The 13,530-nt window shown below is 39.0% G+C and overlaps 1 long non-coding RNA gene across 1 annotated transcript; it reads left to right on the forward strand.

Annotated features, from left to right (window-relative positions):
* Positions 1 to 1,040: 1,040 nt before the first annotated feature.
* On the forward strand, positions 1,041 to 13,309 carry LOC121908877. The gene is made up of 3 exons (XR_006099318.1): positions 1,041 to 1,127; positions 12,734 to 13,075; positions 13,185 to 13,309. It is a non-coding gene; the product is annotated as an uncharacterized LOC121908877 (long non-coding RNA).
* The last annotated feature ends 221 nt before the right edge of the window (positions 13,310 to 13,530 follow it).

Raw genomic sequence — 13,530 nt, forward strand, 5'->3', positions numbered from 1 at the left:
TTTTGGTTGGGGGTATGTCATTACTTCCAAATTGAGAGAAATCTAATGTTGCCATTACTGATGTCAGTGACGTCTGGCTCCTGTGTGTCATAACATATGATCGCACACAGGTCGATCCAGTGCAGGACAGAAAAACATCTGGTGACATTAAATCGACTTACATACACACAGTGAGTTTTTAAGCTTCAAAGCATGACCAGAGTCAGAAAAAGATATGAAAGTGAAATTAATATAAAGGAATGTGTCTCGGTAGGGTTGGAGTTGAGATACAGTACAAATGCTTTGCTGTGCACGATGTTGTTTCCTTATTATTAATCACACACACATCAAGGGGAACCTGTAGTCCAAAATGCATATTAACCTTTTTATGTGATTTAACCTCTTGACCCCTAATTTGCCTCTTAAACTTCCCCTCCAGTGGTTTAAAGTAATGATTGCTTGCCCCAACACTTAATCAGCATTTTTTATGGCTCCGCCAGATGTCTTATGCAGCATTTTATGCACAGCTCTTCTAATTCAGTTTGACATATGTGGTATCTTTGGAAACTTTGGGGTCTCCACTAGAATTTAAGAACAATGTTTGGCTACACAAAATGAGTTTGTAACATTTCAAGGGTTCAAGAGGTTAAAGTTCAAAAAGCCAAATTGATTTTAATAAGATGTATATTCTAAAATGTTCTCGCTCTATTTACACAAACATATACAATACATAAATCACCTCCTGTGCTGATGATGCCATTGTAAGGATAGGAAATACGTTTTTTTACAAAAATCTTAGTGTGGCCAATTATCTTGTTAACACAGAGAGTATTATGATAATAGTAATACAATTAGTTCAATTATCTACAATTTTTTGTCAAAGCTAAAAGACTAAAATTATGACTAAAACACATTTTATTAAACTAAAGTAACCCACTCTGGTTAAATCCATTTCTGTTTGAGTTGGTGAGTATCCTACATTTCCCAGAATGCATTTTCCCCAAACTTGTTCCATTAAACTGTAGCCTACAGGTGTTGGTCAGAGTTTCTCTAATTGAGTCATGCCCACCAGGAACTCAAAACACAACTTGTGACTGCATCACTTTACAGTAACTTCTGTTTCTCCTACGCTGACTTGTCCTTGAACAGTTGAGTGTTTAATGTCAAATGTTGAGTCTTTTGATGCTGTTTGTTTGTTGTTTGCTGCTGACATTTCGAAAAAATGAAACACTGTGCAGTCAAAGTGTATTGTAGGTGCCAAAGAAATATCTTATCACTGTCTGCGTTCAGCTGTTTTGAAGATAAATGTGTCAAATAACAAGAAAATGGAGGCAGGGCTGATGGATTAGCAGCAGGTATTTTTATCGGTGCTGATTTAATGTGTTTTAATGGGGATTTGTCCAGTTTTTTCATGTCGTGTTTTTGGACTTCTCATCCGTATTGGCTTTAAGAATAAGTATGAGAGTTCACTCTTGATCTTGGAATCAGTAGTTAGACAAAACTGTCTCAACTCAAGGTCCGCTTACTAGTTTTTTCCAGAGCTTCATCCATATCACACTGTCTCCATCAGTGGGGGGGAGAAAAGTCCTGAAGCTTGCTTAGAAAACTCCAGGGATGAAGACAGTGTGATTCAGTTGAAAACTCCATAGAAAGTAACAGTAACTGGACTTTTAGTTGGGATTGTTTTGTCACATTACTATTTCCAAGGTCAAAAATGGACTTTCATGCTTTTACTGCTTGTCTGTAGTCATGAACCAGCATTGTATGTTTTGTTCTGAAATTCCTTTAGTGCAGCAGCATTTTGTAAAAGCAGTCTACCTGTCCAGTACTGTGTGGAAACATCTGGGCTCGCTTGTTTAGCATCTGCCGGAAGAGAAGCAGTGTCAGTACAAATCTCATCGCTCTTTGACACTGACCCAGATTTGCAACATTTGGCAGTCAAAAGGACTGTTTATGGCCTGGCTTTATGCAAACTTCTGAGTGTTTCTCTTTTTTTAGTTTCACAAGATCTTACACAAGATTAGGAATTAAGGCATTTCAGGCCTGAAATTGTTTGCGTGTGTGGTTGTGTCTGAACAAATTAATTGGTCTTGTCACCTACAATTTTGACTTTGTAGTATGAACTTGTTGGAGAGCTGAGGTGGAAAATGGAGTATTAAATGTAGCTTTCCTCAAACTTTGTAAAAAGCTGTTAACACATAAATTGGTTGCTCTTATCAATGAATTTACAGAGAATTTTTACCTGAGTTCCCTTCAGCTCTACAGAGTATTTTAGTGTCTTTTAGCTCTTTGTTATGGTTTGGTGAACATAGTGAAGTATTTTTGCAGCTAAAGACCCATATATTTCTCTCAGGAGCGGGTGGAAACCAGACCAGAGTTAAAAGGATTATAAATATTTGTTGGGTGACCAGAAACATAAATCCAAATGAATGCTAGTGTTGCTTCGTGTCTGCTGGATGTTAAAATAAGTCGTTTGTTCACTAACTTCATCATCGTATAAACTCTATGAGTTGATAATATTTCTGTGTTGTGGATAGAGCTTGTTAGGCTGACCCACATGGCAGAAAAACTACTTAAAACTGCTTTAGTTTGGAGTTTAAGAATAATTTCTGGTTGTGTGAAAGTGAGAGGGCTACAATTTGAAACACGACAAGCTTGGAAAATTAGAAAATTGCAACATATTTAAATAATTGAAGCAATTTTTAAGGATTAGGGCCGTTTATCTTTGACAAAATAACAAATGATATATTTCTTGATGGCCCTGCAGTTTGATTTTCCTCCTTTTAAAACTGATGATTGGAAATGAATTTGTACATCTGGGCTAAACTGAAACGCTCCACTGAGGTCACAACATTAGCTTGATAAAATTCTCATAAAATCAGACTCTTTGGAAGGAACATCAGCTTCCACAACCTCTAAATGACAGTCTCTCCTTCCATGTGGCTTTGTCAACAAAATTTACCAGAGTGTTGTCGTCCAAACACTGAGTAGTAATAATTTTAACAGTTTTTGGATAACTGTTCGGTGCTCACTGCATGGTGAGGTAGCTGGCAGAGCGAGACTCTTGCGGGTCAGAAGCCTCAGAGCTGTGGAACAGATGCACACGATTAACTCAGGCTACTTCAGATTAGATTCCTTTTGAAGTTCAAGTTCCTTTTTTGTGACATTTTCTTTTAGAGACCAGCGATGCCTTGTAACCCGAGACAGAGGGGAGGGGTGGGTGAGATGGGAGGGAGGTGTGGGGGTCTTTTTGGGTGGTCTGTCCCAGAATAAGGAATGCTGAGAGTTTGCCTTTGAGCTCATACAGATTACTCTGTCGCTCAGTATCTGATTTGGCCCTAAACACAAACCTCACCACCTCTAAACATGCAAACTGAGCCTTTATAGAAATCAGCATCAGTGCGTTCACCAGTCAATACTGCATGATTTAACATTGCTTTACAATCCTTTAACTGTTTTCAGTATTGTTTGCAAAAAGAAGATCAAAGGCAAGATTCTCAGTGAAGGAAAATGTACTTTTTAAAAAGTTTTTAAAAGCACATTTTTTAAACAGTTAAAATATTTAATTGGCTTTTGGGTTTTTGGGGTTTTTTTTTTCATTGAAACACAGCCAGTTGCAAAAAAAACAATAGTTTTACTATAATCAAATAATAATGACTTCTTTGGTTCAGAAAATGATTATGAAATATTTAATGAATGAAAACAGAGCAGTCATTTGAGTTGCACTATGAATGAAAAGTGCAATTAAATGTATTATCGTTTATTAATTATATTCTCTTTGCATCCCAGGTGACAAAAATAACCTGATCAGATAAAAAAATAAAAACCAGCATGACTTTGGGTCTTGATCAGACTTAAAAAGCACCGAGGAGTTAGTACTTAAAGCAAACAAAAGCTTCGGGAACCTGACGCCATCATAAAATCTTTATAACCTATATAAATGTCAAGATATATGTTAACATAACATGCGAATTTCCCCTCTGGAGATCAATAAAGTCCTATCTTAATATGAATAAGCGTTTTACAGGCTTGAAACATAAAAACCAAAGGCCATCACATCCTGCTAGCCCCTGCAGCATCAGCCCAAAAATGTTTAATTTCTTTATATAAACATGTGAATGAGAGCAGCAGGTTGTGGCACAAAGCCTTGTTCAGTGATACTGAGGCAGAGACAAACATTTTGTCTTCGGTTGTGATCGTGCGCCTTTGATCTAAAGTGAGAGATATACATTTCCTCTCTGCAAAACTAAAGCTGTACATCACACCTAAGTAGATACAGGCAGGCGGTACTTAAAGGATGAGGGCGTACTCTGTTTATCTTCAACTCTGATAACCAGTCACAACCATTTACGCCTGTTTCTGCTAACATTTACCTGATGGTTTTGCTGGTTTTTAATGTGATGCACTGGAGGAAATGGCTTCTCCAGTGTCATTAAGTAATCCTGCTATAGAGAGGAGCAGCTTCACATAACACCTAAATATGTAATCTATATTATAGGGTTACGTCCACTAAACTTTTGAAAACTTTGGACTTTTGAAAGCAGTTTTTCCAAGAGCACATAGTTTAAACTCTGCCTGAAATTTACCAGTGTTATATCTGTCACGGTCATAAATGTGAGTCTACGACAGTATGAGCATGCATCAAGTTGTTAGACTATATCCCTGCAAGTAAAAATACAGGAAAATATACACTGTTTGGAGCAGATATTGCATTTCATTCTTAATTCATAAAGTGTGCATGCAAAAAAAAAAAAATCCTTGGCTCAAAGAAACAGTCACTGTTCACAGAACTTGGGGACTGATTTGTCCCTTACATAAATCTGATATGCATTTATCAAATGGAAACCAAATGTTTAAATAAATGATGAACTACTTTGGTTAAATCTGCTAACATATGTGTCACAGAATTGGATAAATGTGTTCCTTCTCCTGCTTCTCCACAACAACAACAAAAAGAAAAAGAAAAACATACTACGTGTTATGTTTTTATCTGCATGGTACTGGATGAGCTTATAAGGGTAGAGAAGCTGGGGATAACGATGGAAAGCCACATGAAAATAATAACGCCAGTTCTCCATAAAACTTCTCCTGATGAAAATATGACTGCATCCATTCAGAGCAGCCAAAAAGGAATTTTCTGCTGCTGCCCACTACTTTTGGTAAGCCCTCTATAAATAGCGGTGAATAGAAAAATTCAGAGAGGATTGTTTTTGCTTTACAGTAATCATAATGTGGGTTAATAGAGATGAAAAGGCATTAATCTGAATCCGCTTAGTTATTTTAAAGCTGAAAAACAACAAAAATTTTCCTTCAAAAATTTAGATTTTATCATTTTTAGAAGTGAGGCCTATAATAACAGTAAAAAATAAAACTGATTAAATCAACGGTTAAAAGATAAATATTAACAGCAGTATTTTAGAATATAACTGCACCATTAAGATTGTTATTCAGAATGCAAATAGCAGGCACTTTGACAGATTATGAGGCAAGTGTCTGAAGATAGTTTAGATATTGTCTGACACGTTCCTCCTCCCATCTGTTTCCAACCTGCTAGAGGAACCAGACAAAATGGCCCTGCCAAGAGATGGAGTCAGTGAAATGTTTGAAAATCCATTGCCTCGCAACTCATCAGTAATGAAGTGTTTGAAACAGTGCGGTCTGGAGAGGAGGTGGGGAATGAGACGGTTTCAGGCTCTGTGACAAATCCTCTGCAGGTTTTTAATGGCTGAAAGAGTCGTAAAACACTTCGGCCTTGTCATTAATAAACTTGAATCTAAAGCTCCGAGACACTTTACTCAATCAATATCTTCTTAAACCGCATTCAGACTCTACTCAATATTTCATTTAAAATGGCGGTGAAGGAATCACATCTGGACTTTGTGACGGGGCGGACATGTTAGGTCACTGCATTAAACCGCAAAATGTTTCACAGTAGAAATTGAATTCTTCCAGCCAAGAGTTAAACCCTGTTTCACAGATGTGTTTTCATTTCCAAAGAAAGCAAATGATAGTTGTAACCAAGAGTCGGACAATCAGTTAAGATGACCATTATGGCTTAGTCTACATACTCACGTTTGTCTAAACTAGTACCAATTTCTAATAGAGCATACTTAATATTTGCCAAGGAGTGAAAATGTGCTTTGGTTGGAGTATATTCCTCTCTCAACTCGTCCTCACACACCAAACTCAAAAGTCTACTTACTAGCTTTTGGAGCATTCAACCACATCTCACAACCACATCAGCGGTTATTGTATAAGAGACTCCTGGTCGATTCATTTGACCACTTGATAGCTGATGCTGTGACCGGTTTTGATCTGGTTTTTACAGTAAGCTGATGTTGTCTGTATCCAGTCTTCTGTTTCACTCAGTCTTCCAGGTTTCTTGCTGTTTCACTGATGTAATGTTTTCAACAGCTGTTACATGTGTTATGCTCCACTTCGGTCTTCCAGGGGCGTCATGTTTTCAGGGTGTACCAACAGAGATCTTAAGGTGTTTGTAGATTGTGGTTAGATGTTTTGCCGAGCCAGCAAAGTAAGGGAGCCCTGATAGGATGCTTGTGGTGGCTTGGTGCTTACTAACAAGGAAACAGGTAGTTTGTCACTGCCTTCCATATAACCCATGTGAGCATTTTAAGATCCACTGCCCCTATTGTTAGGATTGCTTGTCAGTGCCTTGCAAAACTGTCACAAAAAGGATTCATGAGTGTTTTCTGATCTGCCGCCTGTTAGTAAATTTTAAGCAACTGAGGGTGTTTTCAGGGCTGTTTAGTCCAGTTGAATCAGACTCTGGTTCATTAGTTCATTAGTGCGTTTTGTGTGGGCAAATCTGAACACAGCAATCATGCTCAGTCTCGGTCTGGTCCCAAACGAACTCTGGAGCAGTTTTTTTGTGTTGAGAACATTGTCCAACCCAACTACTAGGCGTATTCTGCAAGTTTGAGCTAAACGGTACCTGAAGCCAGGTGCACTTAGCATACTGAGATGTGGATAAATAAACTCAACAGTTGCTAGCAGCTAGCCAGAGACTGAACTAAGGTCTGACCTGGACTAGTGCAACAAAGAGCGTTGCATTTGGCCAGAGGACCTTATTTGGGACCTTCTTCCTGTGTTCTTGCTCCCACCGCTGCAGACACCCCATCTGACCAATGAGAGGAGAGAATGTTCTCACACGGTTTGTAGTAATTCATTGTGGTTCGCTTGGATTTTTCTCTGTGTGAAAACAAACCAAACAAAGGGGAAAATGCACAAATTTAACCAACAAATCCACTGATTCAGACCAAGTAAACTACATGTTTGAAAATGCCCTAAAACTATCTAAAAGTTTGGGAAAGATTGTGGTCACGGTTAAAAGAAACCAACATTTCTTCCAAGTAGCCTACTGGTTAAGACATGTGCCACTTAACCGCAACATCAGCGGTTTGATTCCAGCAGTGTGAAATTGTTGCATGTCATCTCCCATTTCTCTTTCCCTTCGTTTTCTGTCATCTCTCTACTGTCTCTATAATAAAAACATAAATGCCAACATTGACTCATGGTAAGAGACAGGATGCCAACTACAACTGTGGTGTCAAAGTCAAACACTTTGTACGCCTGACCTCCTTCCAAGAGGTCATATCGTCTTCTGTTGTCGGCCTTCTGCCGAAAAGCTGTTACTTACATCTTTGCTTGAACACATCAGTTATTATTCACACAACCACAAGACGTTGCTTGTTAGGAAAATGTTTAAAAAAAGCACAGGTTGTTTTACGTGTTCGAACAAACAAGCAGTGCTTTTGTTTTTCTGCTGAGAACACCCGCTCCCCCCTTAGCTCTTTAGCTAATTCATCATGACAGTTTATTATACGTCATGATCAGTATGCCGTCACTGAAGGGTCATAAGTTTGTCACGTTGCAATCAAATGTGTTGTTATAAATCTCAGTAAGTCAATAATAAAAGGTCATGTTTTTCTCACTTCCTAATATGGATCAATATTAATTAAAGACAGTGTTAATTATGCTTCACAAGCCAACTGGATTTTTCACAAGTGAAATGCTGAATTGTTCTTATTAATGGCTTATTACTGATCTATACAGCATTACTAAACGATTTACTAAGAATATGCTTACAAACCTATAAACCTTTTGTGAAGTATGACTTTAAGTGGTACCACTAAACATTTATGTACTTGAGGGCAAATAAAAACCACCTTGTGCCTAAATAAGCTCTAACAACAAGCCATAAAAGTACTTGTGAATGCCGTTTGATTCGGTTTACAAATGGGGCTCATATTTTATGTCCTCTACATACACCCACTGCTTCTGCTTCGCATTCACTGTTCAATGCACAAAGCACCACATACCCCACAGTAATTCATAAAAGAATGGGGATTATCTTTTCAATTTAGCCAGCCCTTGATGTTATGCAAACAAGATGGAGTGAAGAGGGAAAAAATCCAGTTAGTTGGAAACCATGGAATCTATTTCTTAAACCCAGAAGAGCCAAATCTGTCTGGCTTTAAGTTGTAATGTGCTACAGCTGACCCCCCTCGCTTTCACAGCCTCATTCCATCTTTCAATCATAAGATTATAACAGATTTTTAATAGGACACAGATTCCACATTCCCCAAGTTCGTAAAGGCCTACGGGCATCCAAATCATATTGTTTCACATTCAGCTTGAAAGACTCTGAAGATGACAAAAAGCCTGTGACACACATACACACTGTTCTCATAAGGCGATGGCCAGGAGCAGAGTGAGGTGATGATCTGCACATTATACTCACAGCTTCACTGGGAATTGTTTGCCTTAAGGGAAACATAAGAGTTGAGGAAGGGAATTTGTTTGTGATATTTGGCTGGAGATGTACCCTGAGAAAATAAAGTTAGATCTTTGGAAACTTTTGAGGAAATTACCAGTAAGGCTTTCCATCCAGTTTACTTTGGAATCTATTTAATGACTATCTGGTTATCTGGTTTCAGAAGAAGAGATTGTCAAGTAGCCATGTTTTCATCCAAATGTAGCGCAAATTTTAACCTGATTTCCAGAAAATTGGCATTAGAAGGTGCAAATTAATGTGTTTCCATCCACTCCATGAGTTGGGCTCATCAAGATTAGTAGTCGATGGCACTAATTCTCCGGCCTGGTGCCATTAAAAGAATAAGAATAACGTGATGATATAAGTAATCATAAATAAAAGAGCACCAGTCAGACTTCAATTCATGGAAAACCATGTGGCAAACACAATGGAAATAAGTAATTTATGGTTGATTAATGTATCAGTTTGAGGAATGTTACAGTCTCACTGGTCCACACAGACGTTTTTGCATCTTCAATGGAAGTTTGAGTGACGGTTAAGTCACACTTCATGTACATCATGATTTATTTGCTAAGTCTGTTTCTGTTTGCACTTAGTCGCATTTTATTTTTATCAATACCCCAACTTGTGCCTGAACTTAACCAAACCTTACTCCATGTAGCTGTGTAAGAGCAGAAAATGGTTTTATTTCTGCAGAAGTGATTTTTTTTTTTTTTTTTTACAGTTTTGGAAGGCACAAACAAATAATGTCGCCCTGCTGATGCAGACGACAGATCTGAAAACCCTTTGTGTCGTTCTGACAGGCAGTTACCAACTTTACCTTTTATCGTTTAATTTGGTTTTGCAAAGCCATGAATACCTTCAAGGAGAAACTGTACAAAAGTTTGCACTATTATACCCATTTGTACAATTAATCACACCTTGTATCTTAGCAAGTGTGGCTATTCAGAACAGCTGCAAAATCTTTTTGCATTTAGACAACGCTTTGCACAGAAAACTTAGTTTAAAGCATACTTAACCCTTTAGATTGGTGCAATTTTTGTTTTTATGACTTAAAAGCTATAAATGCACTCAGAGTGTGTATAAACTATAACTGGTAGAAAGTTTTATACAAGAATCTCATCATAGACATAACATGCAAAGGAAGGTCTGTTTGATAAAGTGGTAAAAGCTTCCTTCCTTCTCTGTATCAAAGGGAGGAAGCTTAGTCTAGTTTCAGATCATGTGTTGAGCAAACACGGGTGGCTTCACAGTGACCTAAGAACGTGACATTTAAAGATGTTTTCTGGGTCACTGAAGCAGAACTCAACACTCTCTCAGTTACATCACACACACACCTGAGGATTGAAATCACTCAAAAGCTAAAATATTTCTACAAACATGCCCCTCATGCACATGTATAAACACACACACACACACACACAGGAGAAACATGAGAAATGCTATGTGCTTTGCAGAGTTGAATTACACACAAATGCAAACAGGCATGCATGCACACACACACACACAGTGACTTATAGGAGAGTCAGACACTGCTGAGTGGTTGCATTGTTGATGACAAGGACCCATGGAGGAAGGACAGGCTTCCTGTCTGTGATCTTGTTGTCGTGGAGACAACAGGGCTCAGTCAAATAGATTAGCTGAGATCCTTTGATCTTTAAGAGGGAAAGCGAAGAGGATCCTTAAATTGGCACCACTTTTCCACATAAAATAAACCACTGGCATAGTTTTGGGAGTTTTTCAGTGACTTTCGTCTGCCTCAATGGTCACTGGAAAAAAATGCATTTTAAAACTCTTAAACCAACACTTTGTAAGTTTGGTTGCAGACGATTTGTTTGTGGCAGAAAACATTTTATTGGATGAGGTACAGTAAATCATATAAAGAAGCACTCTTTATAGGGAAATATTTGCTACCTGCAATATTAAAGAACCAAGACAAACAGTCAAATTCTGAATAAAAGTAAGAATCTATTTTTTCATTCACTCATGGACGTGGCATTCGTGGTCGTGGAGAATTAACAGGCTAACTCAAAAACTTGAGTTAACTGTTTAGTCCGGTTGAATCGGACTGTTGTTCATTTTTCCCTTTGGTGCAATTCGTCTGTCTGAACACAGCAATTGTACTGGGGTGCAAACCAAAACTACAGTATCAAGACACTTTGAGGGTGCGGTTGAACTCTGCAAGTTCGCGCTAAACAGCTAAAAACTAGCCAGAGAGTGAATCAAGGTCTGATTTAGACTAACAACAAAGAACAATGGATGTATTGAGTTCGATCAGGAGGGACAAGTGAATGAAGTAAAGTGTTTATTGTACAGATGATAGTAATAAGTCTTGTCAAAAGTCTTTGGCGCTTAGACTTGACAGGGACATTTTGTAATCAATGGACATCCCGAGCAGCAGCAAGATAAATCCTCCCATGGACTCCAGACACTAAGGCAGAGAGGGAGACAAACATATGTAAGAAGACAGCCACATGACGATAGACTGACAATGGAGGTTTGTCGCCGTGTTATTGGATAGACGTGACCAGCTGATGTGAACAGCTGATAGCTCGGTTGACAGCCCCAAATAATGACAGCAAAGAAAATTATGGGTGAGCATGCGTGAGAGATGTGAAAGGCACGATGGTATGAGAAATAAAATACTTTGTCTTCTCGACTGAACCTTCGCTACGGCTCCATGAGAACTGAGTACCGTGTTCAAAAATGGCGACCATTCATTCCTATTCAAGTTGCACATGAAGCCAAAAAAAGTCTGCCATGCCATGACCCATAGAGCATGTGCACTACAGTCCTTCTCCAGCTGAAACGGCTCAGAACATGTGTGTCCGAGACTTCCTCTGGCCGAGCCGGCAGACTTCCAGTTGGCTCCTTGTTCAATTGAATGGGGATAAAATTTAATTGTGTGGCTCCTCTAGACTTTCCAAATGTTATTGGCCCGAATGGATCAAATATTGATAGTAAAACGAGTCATTTCGCAGAGTTTGTGATACTATTATTCGCTATTTTACAGCTGCTCCTTTTTCCAGTGATTGTGTATGGTAAAAAAATGCTTTCTGGGCCAGTATGCATCATATGACCGACCCAGAAGTTGTAATTACACGGTTTGGCCGCTATGTCAAATTGCCTTCCCAGCCCAGTGCAGTTCCTGGGGGCTTGCGAAGAACATTGCATTTGGCCAGACCTTTCTCTGGTGTTCACATTACTGCTCCAAATTCAGACCGATGATGGTAGTGAATGTTCTTAAGTGGCTTTTAGTGATGCATTTTGGTTCTCTGTGTGAAAAGAAACCGAACCAACGAGATACAAATTGACCAACTCATCAACTGATTCAGACCAGAGCAAATTAACTGTAGGCTCGTGTTGCCCTCAAGTGATGTAATGTTGTCCTCATACCAGCAAGTCAGTGTGGTTTCTCTAAGTTGTCAATACATTTACTGCTCCAATGTCAACAAAGCAAACACTGGTATATTTATTGTACTTGACGATTAAAGACGTTCTGATCCTGCAGTTCATTTAAAACCTCTCGAAATTCCACAGCAGCAAGCTCAAAGACCATCGCTCACAAAACGTCTCTCTGTATTTGTATTTAATAAACAAAATCAGCTCTTAGTTGGTTTTGTTTATGATCTGCTGGGTTCGATTGCCCTCCAATCAAAACTATCATTCCACTGTTTTTAGCATCTAGCATCCATTACGCAGCCATTGTATCGCCCTGCTTTGGTTTACTGCATAAACAGTTATCTGACATATAAGACAAACACTTCATGTCAAGTCTGCCTCACAGAGAGAGAGGGGGGGTATGCAGAAATGGAGGGAGAGAGAGAGAGGATGGAAAGACTGACTCTGTTCGCCATAATCTGTCCTTCCTCCCCGAGCAGACGAGATGGGACAGCATAATTTTGAGGAGGTCAGATTAATCTCACTGTCTCAAACTTTCATGTCTTTTTTTCTTCACAGAAACATTAATGTCCCTGGTGACCGGTGACCCGAGGGGAAATTCTTAATGTACGCCTTTATGTTTTTGTGGTCGGAGCCGAAGATGGAGCTGTGTAGGCTTCCTGCCAAACTCTACAGTGTCACATGAGGGTCATAAATCAAAACTATTATGAGGTTTGTGTAATGGTACAGTACCAGCGGTTATGGAGAGTCGATGGAGGAGACAGATTTGATTCAGCTTGTGTTCTGTCATGCTGCTGATGCTGGTGTGGTTGTTGGTGGCCTGGTGGTCAGACAGACTGTCCTTCAAACAGAGGACCACTGTACAAACCCGCTGTATCAGCAAATATTCAGCCTGTGGAAGTATCCTTAAAGGAAAAGTCGACTAGGAAAAAACTCATTGTACATGTACAGTGGATTTCAGTCTATTTTATTGTTTAAGGGTGTATTTTTCTTATCATGACACTCTCAGATACAACCAAGGTCGTTACTTAAGAGGCAGAGAGACCAATTTCTCCATGGACAGCTGTCTCAGTATAATACTGTTGTTGCAGTATAGCAACAACAAACAAGAGAACATGCTGCAGCTGCAGCTTTGACCAGAATAAACATCATTTTTCTGACAAGAATAACTATCTAACTGTCTTGTTTTTACTGCTGCCATCACTCTCTCCACCTACACAGAAAACCCACAGCTGAAACGAGCAAGTTCAGACATGTTCCGCGGGTGTCGTCACAAGTCCTTCTGGGAAATGTAGGAAACAGTTAACTGAAGCACAATTATATGAGGCTGGTTAAGAGAAAGTAAGTTTACCAAA

This window comes from Thunnus maccoyii, chromosome 12, assembly GCF_910596095.1.
Source record: "Thunnus maccoyii chromosome 12, fThuMac1.1, whole genome shotgun sequence".
NCBI lineage: Eukaryota > Metazoa > Chordata > Actinopteri > Scombriformes > Scombridae > Thunnus > Thunnus maccoyii.